The sequence below is a fragment of the Schistocerca americana genome, chromosome 1, assembly GCF_021461395.2.
Source record: "Schistocerca americana isolate TAMUIC-IGC-003095 chromosome 1, iqSchAmer2.1, whole genome shotgun sequence".
Taxonomy (NCBI): domain Eukaryota; kingdom Metazoa; phylum Arthropoda; class Insecta; order Orthoptera; family Acrididae; genus Schistocerca; species Schistocerca americana.
In genome coordinates this window covers 156,986,603-157,002,763 of record NC_060119.1, presented here as the reverse complement: position 1 = coordinate 157,002,763, position 16,161 = coordinate 156,986,603, and the positions used below count along the sequence as shown (strand labels likewise).

Genomic DNA, 16,161 nt, shown 5'->3' with positions numbered 1-16,161 from the left:
GCCATCATCAGACCTCGTACCACGATGGTAGACCGTGGCGGTGAACGCAGGCGCTACGACTCTAGTCTTCTTGCAGATATGACGGTTTATGTTCACTTTAAAGAAAATAATGCACCTAAAAGAAATTAGACACCTATCTAGTAGCATCCCAACTGCGGCAACACAGATTTAGGTATCTGTGATTTCCATAATTCGCTCCCTGTAACATTCTGTGTCACTCCGCGCCGTGGTCGAAGACTAACAGCAGCTGGACTAGGCGATTACCGTTCCATGCACGGGCTTCCGTTAGTAACACAACACAAACGCCTGCGTTTGTTGTGGTGCCGCGAGCAAGAACCATGGACTGCTGATGAATGGCGTCGGAATGTGTCCAGCGACGAATCGCGGTTCTCCAGCGGATGACCATCGTCGGCGACCTGCGGACTGGTCCCATTCTTCCAGTGTTTGGGAGTGGCGTCATAGTGTGGTGAGCCATCGGGTATTGTTTCAGGTCACGGTTCATGATGACAGGAAAATCTGACGGCACAAGTGCATGTCACGGGAAATACGGCGTCCTGTTCTGTTACCTCTCACGTGAAAGTATCGTGGTGCCATTTCTTCAACATGACAGTGCCCCTACACACATAGCGTGGTCTCTATCAACTGGCTGAATTGTATTGAGATACTCCCAGGGCCAGTGAGATCACCAGGTCTTAGATACAAAGTCTGTGGGATCCGCTCGGAAGCCAACTGTGTCCAGCGTCAGCATCCAGGGTGTTGAGGATCAGCTACAGAAGTTACCTGCCAGCTTGCCTCAGGTGAGGACACAACGGTCTTACAACACCCTTCCCAACCGAATCAGAACATGCTTTCAGGCCAGAGAGATTTCAACGTGATGTGGGCTCATCGTGCAAAGTTCCTTGTAAATTTGACACAATTTTGTGATCGCCAGAGTAGCACCACGTGCCACGCACTGGCAAGCTGGCAGTGGCTGTGTTTAAATGGAATGAACTGGGTCCCTTAGTCCAACTGAACCAATCACTGATTGGAAGCGACTATGTTCGGCTACTTGGAGACCACATGCAGCCATGCCACCTGAGAAGTTTAATTTCGTTTCTTTCTGGCCTTCTGAGACTTCAGGAAGTGCATGTAAATGGTCTAGAGGATAACGTCGGATGTTTTCGCAAATGGTGCTGCTGTATATGGAGAAGTGCAGCGCTGTGATTGACGTTTAAACGAGCCGAGTAACAGGAGCCAGACGCCAGTTCACCGTAGTTTTCTATCGAGCGCAACGTGCTAGCTGTGTTGCCTGTTATGTGTGTACGCACAGTGCCTTGTAAAGGGTGGATGGGTGCACAACGGGAACACTGCCTCCGCCACTGTAATCCGTTAGTCACAAATCAGTTTTAAGAGCAGTGCAGAGAATTGTAACTGAATGCTGGAAGACTTGCTGAGAATCGACGTAGTTGATCATAAACATAAACCAATATAGTGCACTGCGCATATATAGCAAGTAATACCCATTATTGTGTGATTACACGATTGCAGGACACTCATTAAATATGCCTAAGGAGCGATCTAAAGTGGAACAGTCACACAAAACATATCTCAGGAACACACATGCCAGACTCAGATCCACTGCAAAAATCTTTTAGAAGGCAGTGCATCCAACGAAAGCGGTAGCTCATAACACCATCGTTAGACCAGTTCTTGAATATTGCTCGTTAGTCTGGGATCCGTGCTAGATAGGATAGAGTAAATAGAGAAGATATTAAGGTGCTCTGTCCGTTTCATGATAGCTGAATTTAGTAGACGCAAAAGTGTCACAGACTTTTTCATCCAACTCCAGTGCCAGACCGTACAAGAGAGATGTGTATCAAGCTGTGGTTTACTGTTAAAATTCAGAGAGCTCACGTTTCTATAAGAGTCTACCTACGTATTGCTGCCTGTGACGGAAAAATAACAAAAAGATAAAAAGAAGTTAATCATAGATTCGAGCTGACTCGGATGTTTTACCAGCAGTCGTTCAAAAAATGGTTCAAATGGCTCTGAGTACTATGGGACTTAACGTCTAAGGTCATCAGTCCCCTAGAACTTAGAACTACTTAAACCTAACTAACCTACGGACATCATAGATATCCATGCCCGAGGCAGGATTGGAACCTGCGACCATAGCGGTCGCGCGGTTCCAGACTGAAGCGCCTAGAACCGCTCGGCCCGGAAGGCCCAACGGTACCGTCCGAACTCCGTTTCATCCTCAATTGGCAGGCTCAACTGGCTGCAGATATGGAGGGGCATGGGTTACGCACACCGCTCTTCCAGCCGTTGTCAGTTTTCGTGACTGAAGCCGTTACATCCCAGTGAATTAGCTCATCAACTGCCCTCACAAGGGCTGAGTGCACCCAGCTTGCCAACAGTTGTAGGCAGACCCAGACGGTCACCCATCCAAGCGCTAGCCAGGACCGACAGTACTTATTGGTCCTCTGACGGGAACTGGTATTACCACTGCAACAAGGCCATTTGCATTGACAGGTTAGCAGCAAAAAATTATGAGGTACTAAATCTGTGATAACCTAAAAATTTTATGTTTGGAAGAAAAGTATTAAAAATTCAGTTGGTACATACAGTTCTCGCCACTTACGGTCATATAGGCTACTAGAGATTTCAAAATTATGGAACTAAATATGCAAGGAAAAGAGGCAAAAGTATAAAGGCAGCAAGTAGCAGCGTTTCCTGAAAGAATCCGCTGCTTGCTTTTATCTTATTTGTCCTTTCGAAAAACTCCACTACTCACGCAATAACAGTTGGTGTTCACTCCAACCATTTACTGCAGTTTTTCTGAGCCTTGGTGAGCTTCTTAGCAGCTTTATCGATGCGTGACGCATATCGCTCCGCTTTCTCCTGCAAGTGTAATGTGAACGAATGTCAGACTTATTTACATGTCTGTGTTCTGCGTCAGCCGGCCGGAGTGGCCGTGCGGTTCTAGGCGCTACAGTCTGGAGCCGAGCGACCGCTACGGTCGCAGGTTCGAATCCTGCCCAGGGCTTGGATGTGTGTGATGTCCTTAGGTTAGTTAGGTTTAATTAGTTCTAAGTTCTAGGCGACTGATGACCTAAGAAGCTAAGTCGCATAGTGCTCAGAGCCATTTGTACCATTTTTTGTTCTGCGTGCAGAGGACACTGAGTGCGCTCTAGAACGTACTCGCTGGATGCAGATAACTGCAGATGCAGTGTTACAAAGAGTACTTTCTCTTCCTGTTTTTCTTTAGAATTAAGAGTTCTCCGGATTTTCTTTTCCGCTGAATCGTTATGACTTGCTATTAACGGTGCTTAAAATGCTGGTTTATTCAGACCCACCCCTTTTCTGTATACTGCTAATCTTTTAATCTTTGTTTAGATGAAAATCGCAGAGTAACATGTCCGACTAACTTGTTCCTTCGCCTTTCAAGGGTAATCTGTAGACTGCCTTCTCGTCTATTATTTCTTCTGTCTTCCTCTTCCCACACCAATCTCACCATCTTTCTACAGCACCACCGCCTACTTCAATTTCCTTCTCGCTAAAAGTAGTCAGTTGCGAAAATAGGATTTTTATTTGAGGAAGAAAGTACCGGGCGGTGTACGTCTGTATGACAATTTAATTTGAGGTGTGGTGTTGCAGAAGGATGGTGACAGTTTAGTGCTCCGAGAGGATAAGAAATTGAGAAACTCTCCCGCCGAATAGGAGAGTATAAGCTTTCGCTTTTGAATTTTTTTCGTAAGTTACTGTTTATTAAGATGCTCGGCGATGGGACTTTTAGGGGTTATGACTTATAACAGATCACGTCAGTCACAGACGTGAACCGTCTACCTATTGTCCGTGACATGTTTATAGTTAATGGCCAACGTCTTGATAATTACGCATGATCAAGATCTGTTATAAATGACAACACGATGTATATATACCTAATTCCCAAACAATTAACGTTCCTAACTATTCTTTCACATACACACTGATAATTTGAAAGATGGCGGTGCCTTCAGGGGTGGCCACTGCCATGATAATACCTGTTAGGCACCTCCCCTTTCAATTTGTTTCGGTGATTATCATACAATTTCATTCGCCTTTAGTGTATCGAAATTTTCCCTCATTGATGTTAATCTGGTGGACTATTAGGGTTAGTGTAAACCACTGATTGATCTCACAGTACTTGCATGACTTGCGCAGCAGTAGTAGAATTAAACTAAGCTATAGAGACAGACTTTTTGACGCTGGAGGTAACCATTGGATTAGTGGCAGCTCTAGAACTTTCCCCGAGAAGCAAGCAAGTTCACGGATTTCTTTGGAGTCACCAAAATGGGCCGTTGGCATGGCAGGGAAGTGATTTATGGGCTGCCATTCTGGCGGCAGCCTTGTTCTGCTAGCGGCCAAGCAAGGAGGTCGCTTACAAAACACTCGTTCGGCCTGTACTTGAGTATTGCTCATCAGTGTGGGATCCGTACCAGATCGGGTTGACAGAGGAGATAGAAAAGATCCAAAGAAGAGCGGCGCGTTTCGTCACAGGGTTATTTGGTAAGCGTGATAGCGTTACGCAGATGTTTAGCAAACTCAAGTGGCAGACTCTGCAAGAGAGGCGCTCTGCATCGCGGTGTAGCTTGCTGTCCAGGTTTCGAGAGGGTGCGTTTCTGGATGAGGTATCGAATATATTGCTTCCCCCTACTTATACCTCGCGAGGAGATCACGAATGTAAAATTTGAGAGATTCGAGCGCTCACGGAGGCTTTCCGGCAGGCGTTCTTCCCGCGAACCCGACTGGAACAGAAAAGGGAGGTAATGACAGTGGCACGTAAAGTGCCCTCCGCCACACACCGTTGGGTGGCTTGCGGAGTATAAAGGTGGATGTAGATGTAGATGAGCGCTATGTCTGAATGCGAAATAACACTTCTTTAAAAACTGACGCCGCTGGCACCGGCCTAACAGCTTTATCGGAAAGTGGACATGGTGTGGAATTCTGGTCTCCTTATCCTGGGTGGGGATCCAGGTAAAGCGGCGTCGGGCTGGCGCCCGGCTAATGTGTTTATTACAAAAACAGCTTACCTAGGAACAGCGAATGTCTCCAGATGTCATGTTTCTTAGATCCCGCCGCGCCCCGCCAAAACGGCGCCCACTAAATCGTTTCATGGACGAGACGAAGCTTGTTTTCACTAGGAAGCTTCTTTCATCTCGTAAAACGCTCCGGGAGTGCGGCTGCAGGACCTCCAGGCATTGGGTGCCGTTTTCTAGGAGAACAGAATGTGTGTTGCACTGCAGGTTTCCTCACTAGAAAATGTGACTGGAACGGTAACCACTGCCAGGCCAGGATAAGTTTATTCGAGAATATCAGGGGAACGGCTTTTGGGCAAAAGGGAGAGCGTGTCTTGCTTCTCGACCGTTGTGGAGTACAGTCCTTAGAGCTCTTCCATTTATAGGCAAAGAGCAATTAGTTGTAAAGATATTTAGACACCTGGGTGAAACTTTACATTTTCACAGAGACGAGACAATCACTGGAGGACATGGGGTCATCTCCCACAGTACGATGCTTTGGCAGTGACTGCATCCTGACAGCGTCTCGTCTTTCACCGGCTGTATTGGTAACAGTATGAAGGCTTTCACGACCGGATGACATATCTTCTGGTAAACCTTCCGGGATGTAAGGTCGTGGTCCATGAAACTCTTCAGCTCTTAACGTTTCGTCCAGAGCTGCGCTGGACATCTTCAGAGGGGTGTTTCTCCTCCGGTGAGTCTTGCCGAGTCGGCAAGACTCACCGGAGGAGAAACACCCCTCTGAAGATGTCCAGCGCAGCTCTGGACGAAACGTTAAGAGCTGAAGAGTTTCATGGACCACGACCTTACATCCCGGAAGGTTTACCAGAAGATATGTATTGGTAACGTTGCGCAGCTTCGCCAAATTCAGAAGCCTATCAATCATTTTCACGACCATCGGTTTTCATAGCAGCGTTGTACTCTCAGTAGTCACTCCCAGTGTCCATTGCATGCTTCATTGTGTCATGACGTGAGAGACCAATCAGTGGAACGATACAGCAGTGTGTGCTTGCCTAGACTGGCATCCTTCCACTCACAGTAGCCAATCTCATTTACACGTAAATTCCAGGTAGGCTCCCCAGGTCTATTGCCAACGAACCTGAGTTCATGTTAATGAAATGTTGTACAGTTGAAGTTTATGTGCTTGTTCTCTCTTGACCTTGATATTAGTTAATAAATCTCTTTGTGACACCTTATTAATTTTTCAATGACACCCATTCTCATTCCCTATGATGCCATTTATTTTATTGTGGGTTTGAAGGAATTTAATTAATTTTATGTCAAGTTAGCCAACTCAGGGTGATTTGCAGTGGGGCCACTAGTCAGATTTCCTTCCACTATTGATAACCTTGGTACCTCTTGAGTGTGATGGTTACGACTTTTTAGTCGTTTGGCAGACGGAGAACTGTCACCACCACAAACTAGCTTGAGAATTTGTCTTGCCGCAGATGTCACGATGTAACTGATCTTGATTCATTCATCGGTACCATTTCCAGCTCTTACTACAGTCTCCTATAGGTCATCAATGCACGTAACTTCAGTTCCAAAGTTAAAATCTTATGGGTTGTTTGGCCGCATCATATTTACTCTAAAATAATCGACGTTTCGATCCCTCTGCTGGGATCTTCTTCAGGACGTTCTGGTGTTCACTATTGCTAGAACACTGTCAGAGACCAGTAGCAATGTCTCTTATAAAGGGGAGCTTCCCCGTATTTGTGCTGGATAAGTGGGATTATTGGTTAAAATTCTTGTAGCTGCCATTGGTGGGCCATTGTCATGAGCTAATATTCCCGCGCTGATGCAAAAGAAGGGGCGTTACTGGCTAAACTCTTGTGGATTCTATCGGTGGCCCAATGTCATTAATTAGAAAGGCAGTATTCCACACTCTGGCTGGAGAGGGCGTGTTGGTTGAAATTCCTCCTATTGCTGTTGGTTGGCCGCCATTATTGGCCAGATGCGAAACAAACAGTGCAAGAGAGGGGGAATGTTTACCGAAAGTATTATTGCCCGCCGAGGAGACTTGCAACCCTTTGTTTACGTTTCTCGCACACCGCGGCTGCATATTCGCTTTCTTGATGGCGGGGAGCCACGATGCCGGAAGCCTATAGCCGTCCTCTCTATTGAAATTACATGCACTTTTGGAAATTTGAACCACTTCTCGGACCTTTCTTGTATAAATGTTTGTCTCCTTTGCCAGCACATGTAAGTTATTAAAATCGATGTCAGAGCCACAGTTCTCATGATGTTCTGCTACTACCGATTTTACACTTCGTTTTAGCTGCGTATGGTGTTCGTGTTCCTTCCCTTTCGCCTATATATACACTTTGCCGCAGCCAAGAGCTACTTGATAGACGCCTGCATTGTAGAGGCAATCAGCTGTACCCGTTTTCGTCGGAAAAATCTTTTATTTTGTTTTGACTAAAGAAAGATATCTGGTAACCATGTTTCTTGAGAATTCTGCCAGCGCGGTCAGTGACCCCAGAAAGGAAGGACAACCTAACGGAATGACAAGGCGAATCCTCGTCACTCTTATTAGTGTGAATAATATTCCACATGAAAACCCTGTCGATTGAACAGCTATCATAGCCATTTGCATTCAATGTCCTCTTTAAAAATTTTATTCTTATTCAAGTTGACGTCTTTGCTGATACGGAAGGCACGTGAAGTCAGAATATTGAGCATTGCTTGTTTCTGGGCTGGGTGGTGGTGCGAAGTGACATCTAAATACCTGTTTGTGTTACTCGGCTTTCTATACACTCTGTGACCTACAGTGTTGCCAGATCTTCTGTAGACCAACGCATGTAGGATCGGGAAACCGACCTCACTTTCGATCTCCAAGGTAAATTTGATTTTGGGGTGAATTCCATTTAAGAAATTCTTCACTGTGTGGCCGTATAACAAATGTATCATAGCGGACGCAACAAGAAGGCTTCAAAGGAGCCCTTCTTAATGCCTGTTGCTCAAAATGTTTCAGCTGCAATTGGTGAAATGGGTGGACCCGTAGCAAGGCCTTCAGCCAGTATATAGAAATCACCATTGTATTTGAAGTAGCTCTAACGAAGAATTAATTCAGTTAAGTCACAAACAACTTTCTCCCTTATGATCTCCGTTGTATCTGATACTGGGACGTTAGTAAATAACGATGTCACATCGAAGTTAACAAGAATGTCACCTGTAAATATCTTCAGTGTGCGTAGAATATCTAAAAAATGTTTCGAATCTTTGACAAAAGTATTTGTTTAACTTACTAGGTGTCTCAGTTTACCAGATAAATAAAATGCTATAAAATAATCTGGCGAATTAATCCCAGTGATGATAGACCTCAAAGAAACTGATTCTTTCTGTCTCGTTGGTAGTCCATACATTCTGCGTGAGACAGGTATTCGAGGTGTTAGATTCTTTGTAAGAGAGCTGTCCAGTCTCGAGTCTGATATCAGGCATTTCATCGTTTCGGATCCACAGTAGCGTCTTCCTTGTGCACTTTAACTGTTAGTTTCTCGAACATCTCTTTTTGTTTTATAGCACTCAAATCCTAAAACGTTGTTGAATGATCAGTGCACTGATTTCTAGCCACGACCAGCTGCATGTGAGCGTTACGAAGAGGACAGGTCGTCCGTATTTTCTTATGTGTGTCACGGCATCTTGAGTGTATTCGTGCATGTGTCTCGGACTTCCTACGTATGATGAGGATAAGATTACACTGTTCCAATGTCGTCAATGTTTCCGTGATTTATGAATGAGTCTCGAAGGTGGATGTATTCTTCCATGTGTAGTTTCTTCTGGTGCAGTCTTACGTAAAGCATCCGTACCGCTTCTGTTTCTGCATACATATCTATCAGGAATTCTTGGAATAAACGGCAAATGTTGGGAATGTGATTATATGTCTCATTGTCTCTGATCATTAAGCGGTAAGCATAGAGCTCCTTGTAAGTGACTTTTTTCTTTATTTCTGTGCCAGTTTCAGGTTGGATTTGTTTCACATTAAAATGATATCAGTCCTCCCCGCGCAGAAATTTTAATGGACATTGGAGGATATCATATGAACGATGTGTCTCTGCAATGCGCTGTAGTCCTTCTCTTCTTCGCTGTACAGTTACGTCACGGCTTGTGTTTCCATTGTTCAAAATTACGATGAGGACTTCGTCTATCTGAGGTGCGTTAAATCGACGTTCGTGTTCTCCAGGTGGTCTTTTGTCGGCTCCGATTATAACTTTACGGTCATCAGAAATCATTCGCTCTAGTGCTGTTTTGGGCGTGTGATTCAACTGACTGAATCTGTGTAAGAGCCAGCCGAGGTGGCCGAGCGGTTCTAGGCGCTACAGTCTGGAACCGCGCGACCGCTACAGTCGCAGGTTCGAATCCTGCCTCGGGCATGGATGTGTGTGATGTCCTTAGGTTAGTTAGGTTTAAGTAGTTCTAAGTTCTAGGGGACTGATGACCTCAGAAGTTAAGTCCCATAGTGCTCAGATTCATTTTTTTGAATCTGTGTAAGAGCCTCCGTACAAATGGTTCAAATGGCTCTGAGCGCTATGGGACCTAACTTCTAAGGTCATCAGTCCACTAGAACGTAGAACCACCTAAACCTAACTAACCTAAGGACATCACACACATCCATGCCCGAGGCAGGATTCGAACCTGCGACCGTAGCGGTCACGCGGTTCCACACTGTATCGCCTAGAGCCGCTCGGCCACTCCGGCCGGCGGCTCTGTACATCTTAGACTACTTCTGGTCTTAAACCACTGATATTTGTGCATCGTTGATTAGTTTATTTTTCTTCATTTCCGATGAAACACACTTGCTGAAATTTATGATCTTCGTTGGGCAGTGGTAGTAAGGTTCCTATGTCCTTCATCTCTGTTAATGTTGGTCTAAGTGATACCGAACGAAGTCATTTGGAAGCAGGCGTTGTACGGTTTTATATTTTGAAGAAAGTGTTTTTATTCTGGAGTTTCCCCAGTCATGTAATGTAAAAATTCTAGTGAGATGCTTCCAATGGTGATAATCGAATTTTTCCATTCATGTAACAAAATCGTGGTGTTTATCTACTTAATTTTTTCGCTTTACAAAATTGGCAAATGTTATCCGTTTTTCTGATAACGACGTGTTTGTGTTTGTCGGGTCGTACTGGATTGCTTCATTTGTTTAATTTTCCTTGTCCGCTCTTCTCGCAGAGTGATATTTCCACGGCTGGCTTGAGTCACAATCTTTTATTATAATATTGTGTAGCAATTCTTGATTGTTCAATCCGTCCACTTTGTTGTTCCTCGATTTCTCTCCTCTCATGGAGCTCATTCTCGTCCGTTCATTGGGAACTTAAACGCGCATCGCGCTCTTCGCCTGTTTCGTTTTTTCGCTTTATTTGCGTTTTTGCTTCAGAACTCGCAAGATCTCCTGCTGGTTTAAGTTTGGGTATTATCTAAATTATAAATCAAATCAACTTTTTATTTACAAATAAACTTTACACATTTTATTTTCGATTTCAGTACCAGTTTGACTACTGACACTTCACTATTTGTTTTTGTTCACTCACTGCACTACTTTTACGGTTTCTCCCTCCGTCACTGATAAGAAACTGACCTCCGTTGTGGAACATTTCGAAACATTCTGGAATGTTGTGGAATGCTCTCGAATACTTTCGAATGTTCTGGAAAGTTTTAGAAATTTCTAGAGAGCCGAACTGCCCAGCCCTTATAGTCTCAAAAGTAGGTCCTTCAGGTAAAAACGGGAACTTTCTTCATGGATGGGGGATAGAAAGCTGTCACACTATTTAACTGCCATGATCTACCGCGACTCGTTGCTGAATTTTACTGGCACGCACATTGTACACTTGCTTGTGTAATATACTTCGATTAATCAGTAACAGCTCGACTTTTTGATTCAACTCTTCTTCTGAACACCATCTTTAACTTTTCCTGTCACCGATCACTATCTTCACTTCTCAACATCATCTTTAATTTTTCCTGCCACTGATCACTATCTCTACAACTCTATAACACTTTTTGTTCCAGATGTCTACCTACTCGCATGCTCAATCGTTACGTCCTGGAAGAACACTACTGCGACTCGACCATGCTCCAGCGCCGAGAGAAGGTTGCAGCATACCGAACGTTCCACAGTCTCAGACAAGCTAGTAGCGCATGCGAACCATACAGTACGAGTTTAGCAGGCATAGTAATGTCAAAAGACGAATGAAATATTTGGGAAACACTGACAAGACTAAGGGACAGGATAATAGAAGAAACAAGACTTTAAGGAATGACATACGTGAAATTGGGAATATGAACAACCATCAGCTGTATAATGGAATGACGACGGTGAAAATTCGTGCCGGAGCGGGATTTAAACCTAGACTTCTCGCGAGCGATCTCCTTACCGTGAGACTATCCCAGCACGATTAACAAGCACCTTCAAACTCCCAGAAGTTGTCAGCCATGTGTCTACAGCCTGTACTCGTGTATTCGTTATGTATGTTCTCGTATGGGTGAAATATTGAAAGTCGATTGACCTGTGTCGGCGGATAAATACAATGCAGTGCCTGTGTTATTCCGAATTACGACTGACGAGATACTGAAGTTTGGGTCCGACCGTGTGTTGTGCTTGGATAGCCTAATGGTTTCTTAACCGCTCGTGTTACGGAAAATCAGGTTTCTAGTCCCAGTCCGACACAAATGTTCACTGTCGTCATTCCATTATAAAGCTGATGGTTGTTCATATTCGCAATGGCGAATAAGTACTATGTATTCCATTACATTTCATGTATTTTCAGCGCAGTGCCTGTTGCACCGTAATTCAAGACAGAAATTGCAATATTGCCAACACATAATTGAATTCGTTGGGTGGTGGTGGTAATTTGAGAAGATGGACACAGAAGTCATGGCGGGCTACATCAAACGGTTAAGAAGACCGCTGTAATGAAAAAAATTACAAGACTATTGATTCTGTACCTATTATATGTTCACTTTGTAGTTAATTGGTTACAAATTTGGCAACTGACGTTTAGAGTATTACTTACGAATAGGTACTGTAGGCCCAAACTTGTAAAGCCGTACATTTCAGGTGAACTATAATTTAGTGCCGTCAACGTACCTTCGCAAAGCGTGCCCCACTGACAAGCCGACTCGCCTCGACCTCGGACAGGGCAGCAATCGATAATTCCGGCAGTCAGCGTAGTAGCGGTTCGATTTGGCCGCCGACCTGCAAAATACATGGGCCCCGTGACGTCTCTCTGTGCCTATGAGCACAGCGTGGGTCACTATGGAACGCGCTTCGTTGCCTCCAGGTCATCTGTGAGGATGTGCAAGAGGCTACAGTAGTGGCGTGAAGCGCGATCGAACTGCATCTGATTGCCGCTACGCCATATTTACCTCACACACGTATCTTTAAACGTGGAGATTAGTTTATATATCGTAATTTATAAGACATATAGTATTCTTTCCTTTAGTGTATCTGTCTTATGACATGTTTCAATTTATATTTTCGTCCTCTTCTAATGTCAACCATCATTCCAATTCCCTGGCTATCTCCTCCCCTCATTCCTTTCACTATTCAATCAATAATTGTTTGTTGCAGACAAGTCATACGGAGTGTATGTCGCAGCCAAAAATTTTCTTTCCTCCTCCATTTTTTTTTTATTTATTCTTCATTCTTAAGTCTGTCAGTCCACTTCGCCTTAATCTTTCTTCTCCTTAATCTTTCTTCTCCTTAGAGACATTACTAAACTTTCTGAATATTTTTCTTCTTTCTTTTCAACTGTACATGGTTTACTACCGTATATCACTACATTCCAGACATAACACTTAGAAGATCTTTTCCACAGCTCCATTGGAATTCGTCTAGATGATAGTAACTGGCTCACCTTTCCAAATGCTCCCTTTGTCATAGATATTGTCCCGTTATTTTTTCCGTACAGTTTCTATTCCATGAAATTAAGCTTCCGGGGTACGGAAAGAATTTGACTTGTTTTGGGATTTGCGTTTTCCCGTCTAGGAATATATTAACTGGAGTTTTCTTCCTGTTTTTTATCCTCATCACTTTTCCTTTACCTATATTTATGTTCATTGCATACTCCCTATCTCTTCTTGAAATGCTCTTAAACATGTTCCCTAGCTTCTATTCTGTTGCCTCCCACACTGCTTGGTCATCCATGTATTTTATAGTGTTTCTACTCCAGTTGCAATGCCTCTTGCATCCTCTACGGCCGTACCTATCAGTTCTTCTCTATATATGCTGAACAGCTTCGGTGACATTGAGAATCATTACCTTACAACCCTTCCCGCGCTCAGCTTTCCCGTCTCTTCGTTCACTACTCTGTTACATTTTGCTGAGTATGCATATACTTTGTTAGACTTCTATCACTGCAGTCTAGACCGGTGTATTTCAAAATTCTCAGCAGTATTCTCCAATTCACACCATCGGAAACCTTTTCCCAATCGATAAAACAAATATACACCTCTTTGTTCGTTCCTGTCATTCTTTCTCAATCATCTTTGGACAACTAATAGCATCTCTTGTTCTTTTCTTCTTTCTGAACATGAAGTTCCTTTACGCTTTCTGAACTGAACTGGTCTTCCGCTGTATTTTTCTGAAAATTTTTATCAGTTCTTCTTAGCGTAACTCTTTTTACAACGTTTGAAATATGGATATACTAATTGTCCTATAGTCTTTTGTGTAGCAATTTTTAGGTAATGGGACTAGTCACAATTTCTTTTTACTACCTCATACAATATGGCCATTGAATTTTGAACTAAGATTTTTATTGTCTCAGATCCTATTCCTTCACAGTCCAATGTTTTCTTTTCGCAGAGTTCCTGAATTGAGTTTTCCAATTCACATTTCAATATCTTAGGACCTCAGTCATCTTCTACACCCACATCTACATCCATACTCCAGAAGCCACCTGACGGTGTGTGGCAGAGGGTACCTTTAGTACCTCTATCGGTTCTCCCTTCTATTCCAGTCTCGTATTGTTCGTGGAAAGAAGTATTGTCGGTATGCCTTTGTGTTGGCTCTAACCTCTCTGGTTTTATCCTCATGGTCTCTTAGCGAGATATACGTAGGAGGGAGCAATATACTGCTTGACTCCTCGGTGAAGGTATGTTCTCGAAACTTCAACAAAAGCCCGTACCGAGCTACTGAGCGTCTCTCCTGCAGAGTCTTCCACTGGAGTTTATCTATCATCTCCGTAACGCTTTCGCGATTACTAAATGATCCTGTAACAAAGCGCGATGCTCTCCGTTGGATCTTCTCCATCTCTTCTATCAACCCTATGTGGTACGGATCCCACACTGCTTAGCAGCATTCAAGCAGTGGGCGAACAAGCGTACTGTAACCTACTTCTTTTGTTTTCGGATTGCATTTCCTTAGGATTCTTCCAATGAATCTCAGTCTGGCATCTGCTTTACCGACGATCAACTTTATATGATCATTCCATTTTAAATCACTCCCAGATAATTTATGGAATTAACTGCTTCCAGTAGGGGCCATGCTAATCTTCTCTGTATCGTTCCAATTTTAGTATATGTACCGCCAAAGCCTATGTGATGGTATCAGCCTGTGCTCTCTTCTATACAAACTTTGATCTTCTCATCTTTATTTGACATTCCTTTTTTTGCTTATTTTACTTACTTCTACTTCTTTTAAGGATTTTGCTGTTTTGTACATTTCCCGTTTTTCCTGTATTTTCCAATTCTTCTGTTTCCTCACATTGTTTCCTCATCCAAGCCCATCTAGCCTTCTTAGTCTCTGTTGACTGTTATGATCTGTCTTCTGCATCCTTCCAGATTGTCATTTTTCCATTTCCTGCACTCATTCATTTCATCCGACACACTTTCTGTTATCCACTCTTTCTTATTTTTTGTTCTTTTCACCTTGCCAACTTCTGCCTCTAATCCTTCCAACATCGTATTTCTAATGGTATTCCATTCTTCAGGGAGTTCTATATTTCTCCGTACGTGTTCCAACTTATTTTCGACGCAGTGAGAGTACACTTTCTTAATCAATCTTCAATTCCATAAAATCGTATTAGCTTATCCGCATTCTTTTCTAATATCTGCTACGATTAAATTGTGATATGTATCATCACCTCCATCTGAAAAGGTTTTTGTTATCTTAATGGTGTGCATGAATCTCTGATCGGTTATACCAAAGTCTTTTTGATAGCTATAAAAATTACCTGGGTCTTTCCATGTGTGTAATCTTCGTTGAAGATGCTTAAACCAAGTATTAGCAACCGAGAGACCAAATCGTTCACAGAAGGCTATCAGTTTTTCTCCTCTTTCATTGGTCTTTCCCAGTCTGTAGTTTCCAAATAAGTTGTTGCTCCTTCTCCAGTCTTTCATAATATCAATATCTATTTGTCCTTTCCCACTGTCTTCGTAGATTTCCTCAATATAAATCCTGCGTGTGACGTAGTACTTTATTCATTATGCCTTTAGTTCTAGGTGACTGTTTAAGCGATATAATTTCTTCAAATAAAGCAAGTACAAATATTTCATTAGTACCATACAGAAGAGTGGAAAAGAAAATGAAGGATGCGCTAGATGACGCTCAGTTTTGCTTTAGGAAAGGTAAATGCACGAGAGAGAGACATTTTGACATTGCGGTTAATAACTGAAGCAAGACTAAAGAAAAATCAAGACACGTTCATAGGATTTGTCGATCTGGAAAAAGTGTGCGACAATGTAAAATGATGCAAGATATTCGAAATTCTGAAAAAAGTAGGGGTTACATATCGAGAGAGACGGAACAGCCATGAGGGAATAATAAAAGTGAACAGTCAAGAACGAAGTGCTCGTTTTAAATAGTGTGTGAGACAAGAATATATTGTCCCTACTGTTCATGCTGTACATCGAGGGAGCAATGATGGAAATAAAAGAAAGGTTCAAATGGTTCAAATGGCTCGGAGCACTATGGGACTTAACTTCTGAAGTCATCAGTCCCCTAGAACTTAGAACTACTGAAACCTAACTAACCTAAGGACATCACACAAATCCATGCCCAAACCAGGATTCGAACCTGCGGCCATAGCGGTCGCGCAGTTCCAGACTGTAGCGCCTAGAACCTCTCGGCCACCACGGCTGGCAAGAAAGGTTCAGATGTGGAATTAAAATTCAAGGTGAAAGGATA

General features: G+C 43.2%; 1 non-coding gene across 1 annotated transcript; it reads right to left on the bottom strand.

The window, feature by feature from the left end:
• Positions 1-14,468: 14,468 nt before the first annotated feature.
• Positions 14,469-14,573, bottom strand: LOC124554959. The gene has a single exon (XR_006968499.1). It is a non-coding gene; the product is annotated as a U6 spliceosomal RNA (small nuclear RNA).
• Positions 14,574-16,161: the final 1,588 nt, after the last annotated feature.